Source organism: Triturus cristatus, chromosome 4_2 (genome assembly GCF_964204655.1).
Source record: "Triturus cristatus chromosome 4_2, aTriCri1.1, whole genome shotgun sequence".
NCBI classification, from domain to species: domain Eukaryota; kingdom Metazoa; phylum Chordata; class Amphibia; order Caudata; family Salamandridae; genus Triturus; species Triturus cristatus.
In genome coordinates, this window is record NC_140586.1 from 280,215,327 (window position 1) to 280,230,626 (window position 15,300).

Sequence of the window (15,300 nt, forward strand, 5' to 3'; positions counted from 1 at the left end):
CCGTCGCCTGCCCGTCTGCTTTTTCAGGGACCCCGATGATACGCACGTTGTTGCGGTGGGAGCACCTTTCATAGTTATCCAGCTTCTCTGCCGCATGCTTCCGGAAGGTCTGTAGTTTGTTGTCTTTGCGTTGCAGCTGGGACGTGTCATCAACCATACTGGAGGTGGTAAGTTCCAACTGTTTTACCTTCTCTACGATTTTCGTGAGATCTGCCCCGAGGAGCATTACCTCAGTGGCAATAGTGTCCATCCTCTGTTCAAGGGACACACTTACCCCAGATATGACATCCAAGACATCCTGGAGTGTCAGTTATGCGGCCGCCCCTTCAGGACCTTTTGATGTGGCGACCACATGCTGTGGGTCTGGAAGCATCGACTTCGGGAGAGTATACTTGTCAAGCTTATTGGCTTACACTACTTTCTGGTCTCTGGTCCCTGACATCGTCATGGCAACACACCAGCCCTTCGAAACTCTGAAACCGCTGTGGGCACCAGTGTTTCCTAGGTGCAGGTACCAAGTAACAACCAGAGGAAAGTAAATTGTAGTGGTCACTAGGGAATAAGCTGTCTGGCAGTAATCTAGTTCGCAAAGGCCCCACCTCAGATGAAGCTGACAACGGGACACTGGGGGCGACCCAGGCAGATGACAGGCAGTTCCAGGGTAGTATCAGAAGGAGTGTTATGTAGATCGGGTGTTGGGCACCAGGATGCTATGCCCAGGGTCTGGGCAGCGCTCCCAGCATAATGTCCAGCAAAGCAGTGGATGAGCATTTGGTGGAAGCCCGGCCTGGGTTTCCGCTGTAATCTGGGTCCCACGGGGGCAGGCTTTGCCGGATGTTTGACCCTAACACCCCATGCCAGCCCCATACAGCCGCAACTCCCGGTACAGTACACACCCAGAGTTACTCAGGGCAGGTGCCTGTGGGGCCGCACCCCCTCCGACGAAGGAGATCACGCACCAAGGAAGGAGGCACTGCAGGCAGTGTCCCCAGAGGTCAGGGGTGGGGGGAAAGATCAGGGCCCCGCTCCGGCCAGGCCCACCACCAGGCCACTGTCCTCAACCATGCCGGGCCCGAAGCCTCAGAGCCCCAGAAGTAGCGCGGTCAGGAGCGCTCACCTTCTTCTCCACAGGTGCGTGAGGTGGCGTTCCGATGGCCCTCCGCTGTTCAAACACCACCATCGGGTGATCTGTAGTGCCTTCCGTAGACCACGGGCTTCACCTCACCCTGGGCAGGTCTTAGGTCACAACCATGGCCTTGCGTAGATGGCGATTCGCTGGCGCACGTCACTACACCCAGTATTTCGTGCAGCAGCCTCCGGGTGGGGGAAGCCGAGAAGGCCTCAGTTTTCTGCCGGGTGCGATCCAGCCGGCGCTCAGCCTGAGCCCTCGTTGGGAGGCAGGGTGGTGGCAGCTAGTTTATCTGCGTGTTCCAAACGTAGTTGGAGCCAGGTCAGTAAGGCGGATAGGCAGGAAGGATTCACAGGTGCCGGAGCTCCTCTAACTTGCGGCCATCTCGCTTCGCGGCTAAGCCACGCCCCACCATGAAATTATTAAAAAGCCCCAGCCATTTATTCAATTTCATTGAAGTGTTCCCCAGATTTTGTAATACTGGAGGTGGTGGTGTGCAACACTGCTGCATGACGAGAAGGCATACAATAGCAATACAATCAATATAAAAATAGAAAGAATAAAAATAAAGTATCTGAGAAGATCTAAAAAGCGGTGGAGCTTCAGATAGAAAGCAGCAACCCCTTACAAAATCCAGCAGAACATTTTGATCAAAAGACGAATGTATTGTGGGTTCCGGTGGCAGATAATAGGGCTTAAAAGAAGTCAGATAATACTGGCACTTTCACTCACGTTAATGCGGCTTGTCTAGCAGAGAGCTAGTGGAACAGCTGACAAGAACATCCACGTTGTGCCAGAATACTTGGCTTGTAGCACACTTCAAACAGTCCCCGAGACTAAGATTGCTTTCTTTGTGGCATGGTTGGGTATGGAGGGTGGGTTCCTGGTGGGATTGGGGGTTGTGGGACAGTTGAGCGGACATCGCTCCCGTTGAATACAATTGTTCGTAGGCTAGGTATGTAAAGCACACCACTGTGATAGAATGGTGGCCTTCCTAGCAGCCTTGGGATATTATTGTAATATATCATGGACAACACTACAATTTGAACAGATGGCGCACAATGCCTGAATTGTATCCTGTGTTCTCTGAATAATTAAATGTTCAATGTGACGTGTATTATGATGTACCCCCACATGAAAATCCCAATAAAGTTTGTTTTAAAAAAAAAAAGGAAGGTAAACACCTTTTCCTTATTTTTTACGGATATACTCTTCCAGAGGTGTTGTGGGGGGAGTCTCTGAAGTGTCTGAAGATGTCTGTTCGTGTGTGGCGATGGCAAACCAGAACACAGGCACTGCGGAAGGGTGCACTGCCACAGCCGGGGACCGCTCAAAAATCAGCGCCAAAATAAAGTGACCAGGCCAGACAGGTAAGGTTGTGAAGAGCTTCTTTATTCGTAGCAAGTCCCCAGCAACCAACACGTCCCAACAACAGCAGACAGGAAAGGCAACTGCCTATTCAAACAAAGCAGATTCCAACATTCATATTAGCGTGCCTTGGTGCGAGGCGAAAAAGAAAACCATCTCGCGCCAAGCACAAGACAAGAACACTACAACAATGTGTAAAGCACACCGGTAACACAATACACCACAAAAAAGACTCCACACAGAGTTATATAAAAATATATAGTGTATTGTACATAACATAGACCAAAAGCGACATAAATCCTAACTTCTGTGCATATTATGCAGTCACTAAAATAGTACTGGGCACCCTGACAATAGAAGAATCAAAACGACATACATTATGATATCATGGCATGATATGCAGCAGTTAAGGTACGAGAAGACAGATACATCAACAAATATCAATAGCAGTACATAACTCACAAGAAATCACCATAAGAGGATAAGAGACAGTGTTCCTGCCCTCCTAATACAGATTATGCTGTAATTTAGGATTTCACTGAATGATACAGGAGCCTCTGCGCTCCTTTTAGGACATGTGCCCCCCTGCATGCACCTCGTGCACAGGGGCAACAGGGCCCCCTTTCTTTCCTCTTCGCCAGCAGTTTCATGGAGGAAGAACCTCCATGAGATTGCTGGCGGTGAGGAAAGTCGTAATATGCTTGGCGGTGCCTCATGACCCCACCAGGCATATTGCGACCCTCAGACCGCTGCGCAACTCTCTGATCCCTGGAGGTTGCAATGGTGCAATGACAGTCCCATCACCCTAGTCGTAATAGAGTGGTCGGACCACCGATGCGGCAGTGGCCGGACTGCCACAGCTGCACCACCGTGAGTCTGTCAGTCCGTAGAATGCCAGAACCATAACCAGACCCTTAGTAGGAACATCTAACTTGAAATGCTTCCTAGATTACAAATATTCATTGATCTTTTCCAAAGAGACTCTAGTTACTAAATTATCACACAGCACAGCAGCAAGAACTGCTGCACTGTAGTGCGTGAGAAGGAGAGAGCGGGACAGCACCATATCTACAGAGGTATGGCTCATTTGCCCCCTTGCCCTTGCGCCGGTGCAGAAATTTGCAGCTGTGCACCACACACATACATTTGCACTATAGTGCAAGGGTGTCTGGGTGAGTCTAGCATAGGTTTTGTACTGGAAGGAGAGCTTTCCACACAATACTATGCTTCGACTAACTGTTAAATGTTTCCCACATTGTATGTGTGCCATACAGTGCGGCACACATGCAAAGTCAAAAAAGAAGAGAGAAGTAAAAGCATTTCTCTGTGATGGCACCTACCTGAAATGTAAACGCAAATCCCTGTCTACTTTTTAGTAAATAATGTTTTGCATCAAAAACCTTGGATGGTTGTATGGGAACGCCCATGCATGACGCAACACCCCCTTGGCGCTAAGTAATGCAAAGTAGCACTGTGCTGCTCTGCGCTACTTTCAAGTGATTTTGCACAGATTGGTAAAAAAAGATTTTGCGTTGATTTGCGGCACTTTTGTGATGCAATTACAGTGCAATATCTTACTAAATGTAGCCCGAGACCATATAAAATTAGACTTTTTGTGCTGTGCATTCTCTAGCGGCTCAACGTTTGAGAGCTCAGCTTTCATGCTGAAGCACAAGAACTCACATTTTCACTTGCATGATAAATGGCCTTTTGTACTTATACTGGAAAAGGCCTGACGCCTCGTTAGTAATCACTTTGCTTTTAAAAACCCTACAGTTCATTCATTCATCGATGGAGGCCTGCAGGCTACCGTGACAGTGGGGAAGTGGATGTCTGATAGCCTGTTGTTACAGAAATGCAGCACTCTGGACTGCAATTTGAATGGTGATCTTTCATACACAGGCTACAATTTGCAACTGCACTTCCCAAGCCATTCGTCTGAGGGCCATTAACGTAAACACACCTGTCAATCAAGAGAGCAGCAAGCATGCGCTTGCAAGATTGTGTTTCTTGGAAACAGAAAGATTCCTTTGAACAATTATCTGCTATCAAAGTTGTCCTGTATGTGGTTCATTCATGTAAAAAATGGAATGGAACAAGGATCAGCAGTGTGCATTCCAAAATCTATATGCAGGCGACCTAGAATTGAAAGTTATGTAGCTGCTTCATGTCATGTATGTATGGATGTGGTATCTAAATAGCATGTTAGTAGTCCAAAGCAAGTGGAACACTTTAAATGGTTGAAGGCAGGGATGCAGGAAAATATAAATTGATGGGGAAGCAGCGTTTTAAGAGCTGAGGTGATGTGGTGTTCTTTAAAGAGGTGAGTCTTCAACCCTTTCCTAAACTAGAGCAGGGTTGGGGAGGTGTTGATGGATACAGGGATGTTGTTCCAGATCCTTGATGCGTAAATGGAGGAGGTCTGTTGTCTTGCTTTTTTAGGTTGAGCCTGGGCAGGGCATGCGCTGCTCTGCGGCATGCTGTATTGGAGTATGGAATAGAAGCCCTGTCAACTCTCCGCCCAAATTTGTCATTGGCTTGTGTCATTGCCCTTCCTAAATACTGGCTTCTGATTCATTAATAGGCTTGTTAGTCCCTCCTTAGTACCACCTTGTCTTCATTTGTAACCTCCCATGAGGACTGGCTCTTATACTTCGGTTGTTACAGGTACTTCTTTTTTAGTCGGTAAGCACAATTTTATTTAATGAGTTTCTCGTATTGCAGGCACAACATGCTTTCCTGCAACATTCAGAGTGCCATGCGTGCTTTCACTTTCCGAGCAGCCCGAGACAATGGTGGCCGCTTCACTGAATAGGTCTGCAACATTGAGCGAGCTATGTGTCCTTTCACTTTCCGAGCAGCCCGGGATAATAGTGGCTGCTTCTTTGAATAGGTCTGGCATTTACAAGAGTTTGAGCTATTGGCATTCTAAATGACAATGTCTTTTATTTATGTGTTAATTAGCAAAACAGATCAATAAAAGGCAAATGCTTGTTTTCTTCTTTTCTGCACTTCTTTGTCTGCCATCTGATGATATCCTGTGTGTGGATGTCGGGCCACCATCTTGATGTAGACCAGAGATCAAATAAGGTACATGCGGGCACATTTTGAAGAGCATTGGTGCTGTTGCCACTCTTCTCAATTCGCTTATAAATGTGTCAGTTGATCCAAAAATTCAGCATCACTAATTTCAAGGTTATGGTGTCCCTCATTGCAATTAGGCTAAAAGTAGTAAATATGTGTGCCTCATCATGCTCTGTGGAAATAAGTGCTTGCAATGAAAAAGGATGGTTCCTTCTCTGAAAGTGTATTTTTCTTAATTTCAGTTTTTTTTATTTATTTTTACTTTTCTAAATCCTTGCAGACTGTATGTAGGTACGTTCTCTAAATTTGTGACTACGGAATTATTTATTGCTAAAAGAGGAGGTGGGCACCACAACTTAAATCTAAAGTTTTTTTGTCTTTTGTGATGTTTAGCAGACCAGTGTCAATTGGAAAAACATACGCATGTCTGACTCAATTAATAATGTTTGACAAATTTGCATACTAATTTCTGTCGGTTGTGATGGGAGGCAGTTGGGTAATAAATCAAAATAATGTACTTGTCAATGTATATAAAAAACAAAATTATCCTGGTACCCAAAATGTTGGAATTTTCCTCCTGTTGTACGAGGAGATAATATAGGATGGAGGCATAGCACCAAAAATGTGTGAGAAGATAAAATCCACATTTGCAGTTATTCTTTTTGCCAAGGCCTACCCCACTAAGGAAATTCTCCAGCAGTGTGAATGGAGCCGTGCCACAGCACTGGTGACTATCCATGAACAAGGAAAGTGTTTTGCAAAGACAGAAGGACTAGTGTAGTCTGGCAATCAATGGAAAGCAATGAATCATCCTAGACTATCTTGCAGAGTGAAACACATCAGTCTACTCATCTTGGTCTCATGTATGTCAAACAGCAAGTACATTGTCTTTTCCTAATAACGGCGGCCGGCACAGGTAAACGCGGTGCCGCTTGGCGGAGGCCTGTCAAGTCAAGAGACAACGGAATAGGTATATTTAAATAAAAAAATAATATATATTCTGTCGCCTGTTGACCTCCCCCCATGGTACGCCCGGCATCGCCCCACCGCCTCACCGCACTTACCTTAGCTGGCCCCTCTGGTTCCTAAAATCTCTATGGTGGATGTATTGCATCCCATGAACAAATGACCATTTCTTCGATAAATCAGGGAATTTTCTGTTTCCACAATTTCATCGATAATTCAGGGGATTGTCTATTTTCACAAAACTATACGTCCGGTTCTTTTTCTTGTAGAAACCTGTACATTTTCATATTGACGCCATGTGAACTTACTAATGAGGTAACATCTAAGGAACTAGAGCAACTATAAACCACTTGTGCACATTCCCCATACAACTAAAGGCAAGCTGCGCTTCTTAGTTGACATTACAGAAATAGCCAAATAAAATCTTGAACATCACAACTGCCACTTTTCTAATTTCAATATATTAATGTATTCCTACTACTTATGATAAATTAATTATTGCCATTTGATACAGTGGATTATTTAGGAGCCATCGGACACAAATACCATCAAGAAATGTTTTTTTCTTGAATTACAAAAATAGTAACATTTAAAACATATTAAGGTGGTCATTAGGATGGCGGGCGGACATGGCGCTGCTGAAATTGGCAACACGGGGATAAGTGTAAATCTGGAATAGGTTGTAGGTTCCTGTCACTGCGTATGTCCCTCTCCGGACTCCAGCGTCGGCAATGGTCGGTCGGGCACTGCATCTATGCTGGGGCACGAACAGACCCTGACATGTATGCTACTAAAAACACGATCACTGGTCAAACACAAGTTTCAACTAGAATGTCTCTTACAGTTGGACAAGCCGGACATTGTCTTTTTGACCGAGACATGGACGGATGAAACCTCTGATCCTGATTGGAATATGGCCCTTCCCCCTGGCTATGTAGCAGCCAAACAGGACAGGACAGGAAACAGAGGAGGTGGTATAGCCATAATTCACCGAGAGCACTTAAAGTTGCGAGTTGAAGCAATTTTATTGCTCCCTACAGAGGCGATGCGTTTCTCCTTTAAGCTAAATAATAGCGCCACGTTTCAAGGCCTACTGGTCTATCGACCACCAAGGCCCAGAGCGGCTTTTTCCCAAGCCCTTCTGTCTTTTCTTGAGTCCTTTCTGGACTCTCCTGCACTCATCATTCTGGGCGACTTCAACAATCACCTAGAGTTAAATACTAACCCAGACACTGCTAGACTCTTGGATAATTTTGCACCATACGGTCTTACACAAGTAGTGTCTGAACCCACACATCTAGCCGGGCACACGTTAGATGGGATATTTACCAATGACCCTGACATTACTATGATCAGGACCCTACCACTATCCTGGACAGACCATAGGGCGGTCTTTTTTGACATATAGACAACTAAGCTCAGTCGCCCGAATCCAAGCAGATCCTCCAGGGAGAGGATTCGGCGGTGGAATAAGATATAAGGGAGGGAGTTGGAAATTGCCCTTAACTCCTGCCCACCCATTTTAGCCAGGAATAATGATGAAGCAGCTAACCAGTTTGACAACTGGATCCTGACTACTGCAAATCATGTTGCCCCTGAAACAACAATCTTCATTAAAAGAGGTTCAGCAACCGCACCATGGTATGGACCTGACATCAAACGTGTAAATATAAACTGCAGAAGAAACAAACAAATTTGGAGATCTGATATCATCATGGAGCACAAAGCGCCCTACAATTTAAACTTAGAACATTACAAGGAGGCAATTATTGAAGCAAAGCGTGTCTACTTTACTACAAAAATTGAGGCTGCCAGAAACTCCTCTAAAGGAACTCTTTAAATCTGTTCAATTGTTAGCCAAACCACAGCAGGCTAATCAGTTTAGACCAGATCAAGCCTTCTGTAATAAGCTGGCCACATTCTTTCAAAGTAAAGTGCAACTGATTTATATTGACTTACTGAGCATGCCTGGGTGTATCACCCCATCTATGGTGGAGAGGGTAGCCCACTGCCAGTTAACCTGTTTCAAGCAGTTATCTCATGAGGAGGCTAATCACTGCCTCCTATCCATAAAGTCAGGCTCACCGAATGACCCCTGTCCCCCAGCCACATTGCACCTACTTTCTAGAAATATATGTACATACTTAACACCCCTTTTAAACCAAGTCATAGAAACCGGCACATACCTTTCCACCTGGAAAAAAGCGTGTATCAGGCCAATCCTAAAAAAGTCAGCCCTTGACCCTACCGAAACTAGAAACTATTGTCCAATTTCAAGGTTACCAGTGGTAGCTAAAATTCTTGAAGAAGCCATAAACAAGGAGTTAACACAATATCTTGAATCCAATAACTTGCTTGATCTGACACAGCACGGCTTCAGGACCCGTCACTCTACAGAGACGGCCCTGATAATGGCCACCGAGGCGATAGGGAAGGTGATTTATGGGGGGGGCAGAGCGGTACTCATTCTCCTAGACATATCGGCAGCATTTGACACTGTAAACCATACGGTGTTAGTGCAGCGGCTGAGGGACAGGGGAATTGAGGATACCGCTCGGGCCCTTCTCTCCTCCTTCCTAGTAGGACATCCACTGGGAAATCCTTCAGTCCGACACCTTCCATCTCCAGTGTGGAGCACCACAAGGCTCTGCTTTGTCACCAACGCTCTTTAATATTTATGTCACCCCACTGGCCAGTTTTATTAGGAAGCACGGATTTACCCTGATTTTGTATGCGGACGATTCCCAGCTCATAATATCGGTATCCAAACAACTAGAGAACCTGGCTTGTAGCTTTCATGCCTGTCTGACATAAATTATGAGTTGGCTGAGCGGAAATTTGCTTTAAAATAAACACCGATAAGACAAAAGTCTTGGAGTTCGGCAACGGCCCCTCATTCTGGAACAACACATGGTGGCCGACTGAGGCGGGTGAATGTCCCTGCCCATCCACAAAAGTCAGGAACCGTGGAGTGATCTTCGATGATCAGCTCAATTTTTCAGCCCAGGTCAACAGTCTGACCTCCTCTTGCTTCTTTCTCCTGAAAAGTCTGAGGAAGATTTTTCCCTTCATCCCGCAAGAACTTCAAAAACCTGTTGTAGTAGCGCTCTTTCTTTTAAAACTAGACTATTGTAATGCGCTCTTTATGAGCATTGATAAGTCTCAGAGGAGGAACTTACAATCTTTGCAAAATGCAGCTGCCCGATTGCTGTTAAACATTCTGAAAGGCCATTCCACCTCGGCTGGCATAAGGACGCTACATTGGCTCCCCGTCCAGCAAAGAGTGGAATTGAAGGCCCCCTGTCTGGTGCACAAAGCTTTATATGGAGGGGTCTCGGAGGAGATCCAGAAGGTGTTCTTGTGGTATTCCCCCATAAGAACCCTCAGATCCACAAACACAGGCCTCATCCACACCCCAAAAATCCGTAGAGCAAGGGGGGTCGGACTCTCTCTCATTGTGCAGCTAAGTTATGGGATCAAGTGCCACTTACTATGCGACTCCAATCCAACCAGTCGATCTTCAGGAAATCGCTAAAGACTTGGCTGTTCTCTTCAATCTAAATCTCTGGAGTTAGGTGGCCCAGTCTCTCCATATACCCACCCCAGCGCCAAGACACCACGGCATTCAAGCACTCTATAAATAAATATCCTATCCTATCTTCCCACCATCCTAGAGGTAACGGGACCGCCCGCCTGCCATTCGGCGGTCCCACCCCCAATTATGATGCAACCATCACCGCGGTGGTCGCATCTGGCGATTTAACATTGCGGCGGGTGCTGCTGGCTGCAGCACCCGCCGCAATGGTAAAATGCTATGTTGTGCATTTCCAGGCACAATGTAGCAGGCACCGCGCGGTGCCTGCCACCTTGTGCATGGACATGCAGGGGGGTACCATAAGTACCCCCCAAGTGCACCCACCACCCCCGGGACCCGCAACGGTCCCCTAAGCAAGTCCCCGCCAGCCTTTCCATATCTATCTATCTATCTCTCTATCTTGCATTACTGACACCATCTTGACATATATTCTTCTCATGAACGGTAAATAAGGTGAAACAAGTCCCAGTACACTTCTCAAGGTATATAATGAATGCAATAAAATGAATAGCAAAATTGTATCAAAAAGGGACTGCATTTACCCCATGCCCTAGGAACATCATAGTAATTAACACCTGATGAGTATTGTCAGAGCAAATCTCTTTTATGTTCATGGACAATCCATGGTTATTTATTATATATACAGGTAACCCATATTTGAGCATGTTTTAATTTTGTTGGTAAATGTGCATTTCAACAAAGAAGGCTGGTTCTTCCTTGTCGGCACACTCTTTCTTTCTTTTTTTGTTTCTTTCTTTCTTTTGCTCTCTTTCTTTGTTTGTTTGTTTGTTTCTTTTCTACCTCCCAGATTTATGAGCAGGCCAATCATCATTTATTGCCTACATATTTTAATTGTCATTAACATATTTAGCACCTGATTTAGAGACAAGAGTTCATACAAAAATCTGCTGATTTCTGTAGGCAGCGCACTATCTGGGCACAAATCCATTGATGGACTTTCAAACACTCTGCTACCTTTATGGGGCAGGCAATTCATCTAATAGATTCTCCCCTGGAACTAACACATTCTCCACACATCAGAAAACTTTCCACTTCCACTGACCTCTTAATCATACTGCAGTAAAGATTAATTTCACTTGTGTTAAACATTAGTTTATTCCACACAACCCAAGATGCTTCAGCTCCCTCAAAATACACAGAGTAAGTAAAAATGATTTCTATGAGTGTATATTGAGAAACCTTCAAGAGAAAACAAGGTATTGAATGGTAGACTACATAACATCTAAATGATTAAAGTAAACAAGAAAGAAGATTAGAAACACCTTCGACCTTTATGAAATGAGAGCAAAATAGGAATACTAACAGTCTTTAACTGAGAGAGTGTTAATCAATTTTAAACATGAAATATAGAACAATTACTACAATACACTGATTATACATTTCTTCTGTTTAATTGAAGTTCTACTAACTCTTTTCTCTCTCCTACTTCATTGAAATCCTCTTACTTCCTCCATTGTTATCTTACATTCTATGTGCTCTTCTTCACATTCATTATAGACCTCTCCAGAAACACAACCACCATCACACTCATCATCACACTTACCACATCCATCTTCCATACTTTTGGGTTGTGAATGCAGGTAGACTCACACTCCTCCAAAGGATTACTCCCTGACTGCATTCAGATTCTTCTTCTGATAAATCATGTACAAGATCCATACTCCATAAATATGTTACACTGTCATCACCATCATCTTCCTAACCCTGACAAATTCCATATCCTGTGCCTTTTTGCACAAGGCTATTTACTAAAACACCAGACCTTCCTTTCCTTTCATTTTGAATCTTCACAGCCCTCAAAGAAATACTGTGCTTGAATTCATCCTTCACCGCTCTACTTAACTTTTTACACGTACCCCCACTCCCCAACCTCCAGTTTAACTTCCTTGGCACATGTTCATCTATCAAAATAATCTTTGTTGTTATCTTGTGGTTTTATCATGTGGTCTTTCACAATGTCTGATATCCACTTCACCACCTTGGACAAATGCATTAAATCAGGTGCGTCTATAGTGATGAGGCTCCATGCCTTTGTAAGGACTAAATCCACTGGATTTATGTAGAGTTATTTGACATGGCCAAAATATATACAAACTTCTTCCCAATTGAGTCTGCTCTATACTGCCAACTGAATAGTGAGGAAATTCGATTTTCGATCACGATCGCATTGAGCCGCCATTTTGTGCTCTGCCGCCATTTTGTGTTGCCCTCACTCAGGCAGCACGACGAACGAAGTCTTTTCTGCTTTTCCTGCAATATTGTGTCAAAACAGCCTTGTGCCTCTGTTTGCGAAGCTGGTGTTAGAGACTGGCCGAGTACACTAATCCCTGTCTGTTTTCCTAATCCCTGTCTTAACTATCTGTTGGTTCACACTATTCTCTTCTGACTTTATCTCATCTTCTGGCCTTCGCTGTCCTCCGCTCGTATTCTCTTGTTTCACAACTGTCCTTCTAAACACACGAACGTATCTCGCCACCTGCAAACCAGTTACAGACATGTTAATACCTTAACCTGTGGGAGGGATGGCAAACACCGTTGGAGGAGAGGCTTCTTCGAGTTACTCGATATCTTTGTTTTTCAAACTTTTCTATTGGACATGATTTGTCTTTAACCTTTCCTTATTGGTCCTCTCTGTATGTTTTAGGTGTGTTCTTAGTTAATGTATATGTTATCTATGTACTATATAAGATTGTGCGTCACGGAGTGAAGTGGCAGTCTCCTGAGAACATACCGTGTGTACTTCTAGGACAACTGTACTAGCTGCAGCTAATAAAATCTGATCTTTTACGCGGACAGAGTGTCCCCGTGTCTCTGTTAGCTGAAGCAGGAGAACCCAGGAGATTAAGGCGTACCCTGCGCCGCCAGGCCCAATTGGTTCTGGTTCTTCAATAGTACCCTTCACAACTCAATTAAATCTGTCGACTAACCCATTCCCACTTGAACGATGTAGGGAGGTAATTTTATGTTCCATGTCTTGTGTCTTTAAAAGATCCTTCATCTTATCAAATCTCAATTGCTCATTATTCGCACGTATGAAGACAGTCAGTGCCCCTGCCCTCATGGAAACCTCATCCAGGAATGTAATCATGATTTCAGTTTCAACTCTTTCTACTATCTCTTCCTTGGTCATTTTGAAATTATATCTAATAATACCAGAAACGTTCTGTTAACATTGTTATCTTGTTCAGGACCAGCAATATCAAATGCTAGTTTTCCCCACAATATGTTGGGAGCATATTATGGTTGGTTGAAGGGGGCGGGTTAAGACTTTTCACTTTATGTGAATAGCCATCACTATTACAAACCTGCATAACTCTTTCGGCTACAATGGCTACACCAGGCCACTAATGCATTCCCCTCACCATGCACTTAGTCTGTTTTATGCCCATCTGTCCCCAGTGACATAATTTGGTATCAACTGTGCTGCAGCAAATATTTTGTCCTTTCTGAACAAAAAAAATATCCTCTTCAGACAATTCACACCTTATATAAATTCCTCTTGAATTTGCTTTCTCTGGCCACCCATTCCTCAAATACTCTGTCAGGTTCAGTAAACCTCAGTCGTTTCCATAAGAATCTTTTTATTCTTCGTTAGATATTCCCTTATCATGTGCTTATCCTATAAACATCACACAATGACCATCTGGGGCTCTATGCAACTTCTTTCACTGGGATTGGTTGCCTAGATAAAAAAAATCTGTTACCACATTCTTTGCTCATGGTACATAGGGTAACTTGTAATTGTAATTAAGAGTCACACTGGCAGTCTTGTTATCCTAGACAACACCTGTGATAATTAACACTAAACAGGCTCCCATTGTTTTGTTTTGGGCTAAAAGGCTTTTTTTTCTTGCAGTTTTATGTAGAGCAAACTTCACCCGAAGGTATTGGAGCACTTTACATGTGCACCAGTTACAGTACACAAGGACAAATTCATTTGTTTTATGCATGGGATATTAAGTGATCTGTCCAGAATCACAGGAGCCGACGCCAAGACTCAAACTCAGTTCCCCAATGCCAAAGTTGTCAGTTCCGGCCATTACGCCACATCCTCACTTTGCTACTTGAACATTTGTGCTAATACCTATGAACTTCAGTGTGCTTACTTATCCCACGACAAAACCATTCTGGATTAGAATACAACAGGAAACATGCTGCTGGGCCTCAGAAACTTGCCATATCAAATGGTGAGCATGGAGCAACAATGAAGGGGAAGCCTTAATTTCAAAAGTTGTAATGCATGCATTGATGAGCTGATATGGTAATACTATGTAATACATTTAGAGTAGACACACTTCCACCGATATGTTTTCAACTCTGAACTCTTCGGCATGCTTTACGAATATTTTAAACAGACAATGAAGAATTATAAATTGTCATTATAAATAAATAGCAGTAACACACCATACATTTAACACATGAGGACATCAAACTAGGGCTAGGAACTAAAAGACTGATCTGGTCATTTTCTATTGTGATACCTATGACAGAAGAAGAGCAACTCATGTTAGGAAGAACCCTTTGTTTACAAAGCATTGAAGTCATCTTTGTCCCAGGTAATCAATTAAGGGACCAGTGAGATAGTTGAACCAGACTGTAAGAGAAAGGATAGGGGCTTGCTGCCATGAGACAGATGCTTGCATTAGCAGAACACCTCATCGAATCTCCTATGTAAATTTCTGATTTTTAAAGACATATGGAAGGACCACTGGTTTTCTTTAAAACGAACCCAGCATCTTTAACAGAGTTACAAGATGGCTCTATGGCACTGGACACACAGGTTTCTAGTTCTGGCCCTTTAACAAGTGAATTATGGGAGTTGTAGTATGTTTCACATTGGCTAAGCTACTACCATATACAGCGTGACGCCAGGAAAATTAGAATTTCGGCCCTGGTGGCGCTAGACTAGTTACCATAATTCTGGATAAATTAATTTACTGAGGAAAGAAAACAATTGCACTTGCTTCTCTTTTGAAAAGCTCCCAAGAAGCTACTACAGTTAAAAAATTTATGTGATGTCATTCATGTTGAGGAAAGATGGTGGGGTCTACTTTTGAGAGGTCCACAAGCTTTAAAAACACCTGCAAACTGAGTTTATATCACAGGAGATAACATGTATACATGGCATTCCTTCTAG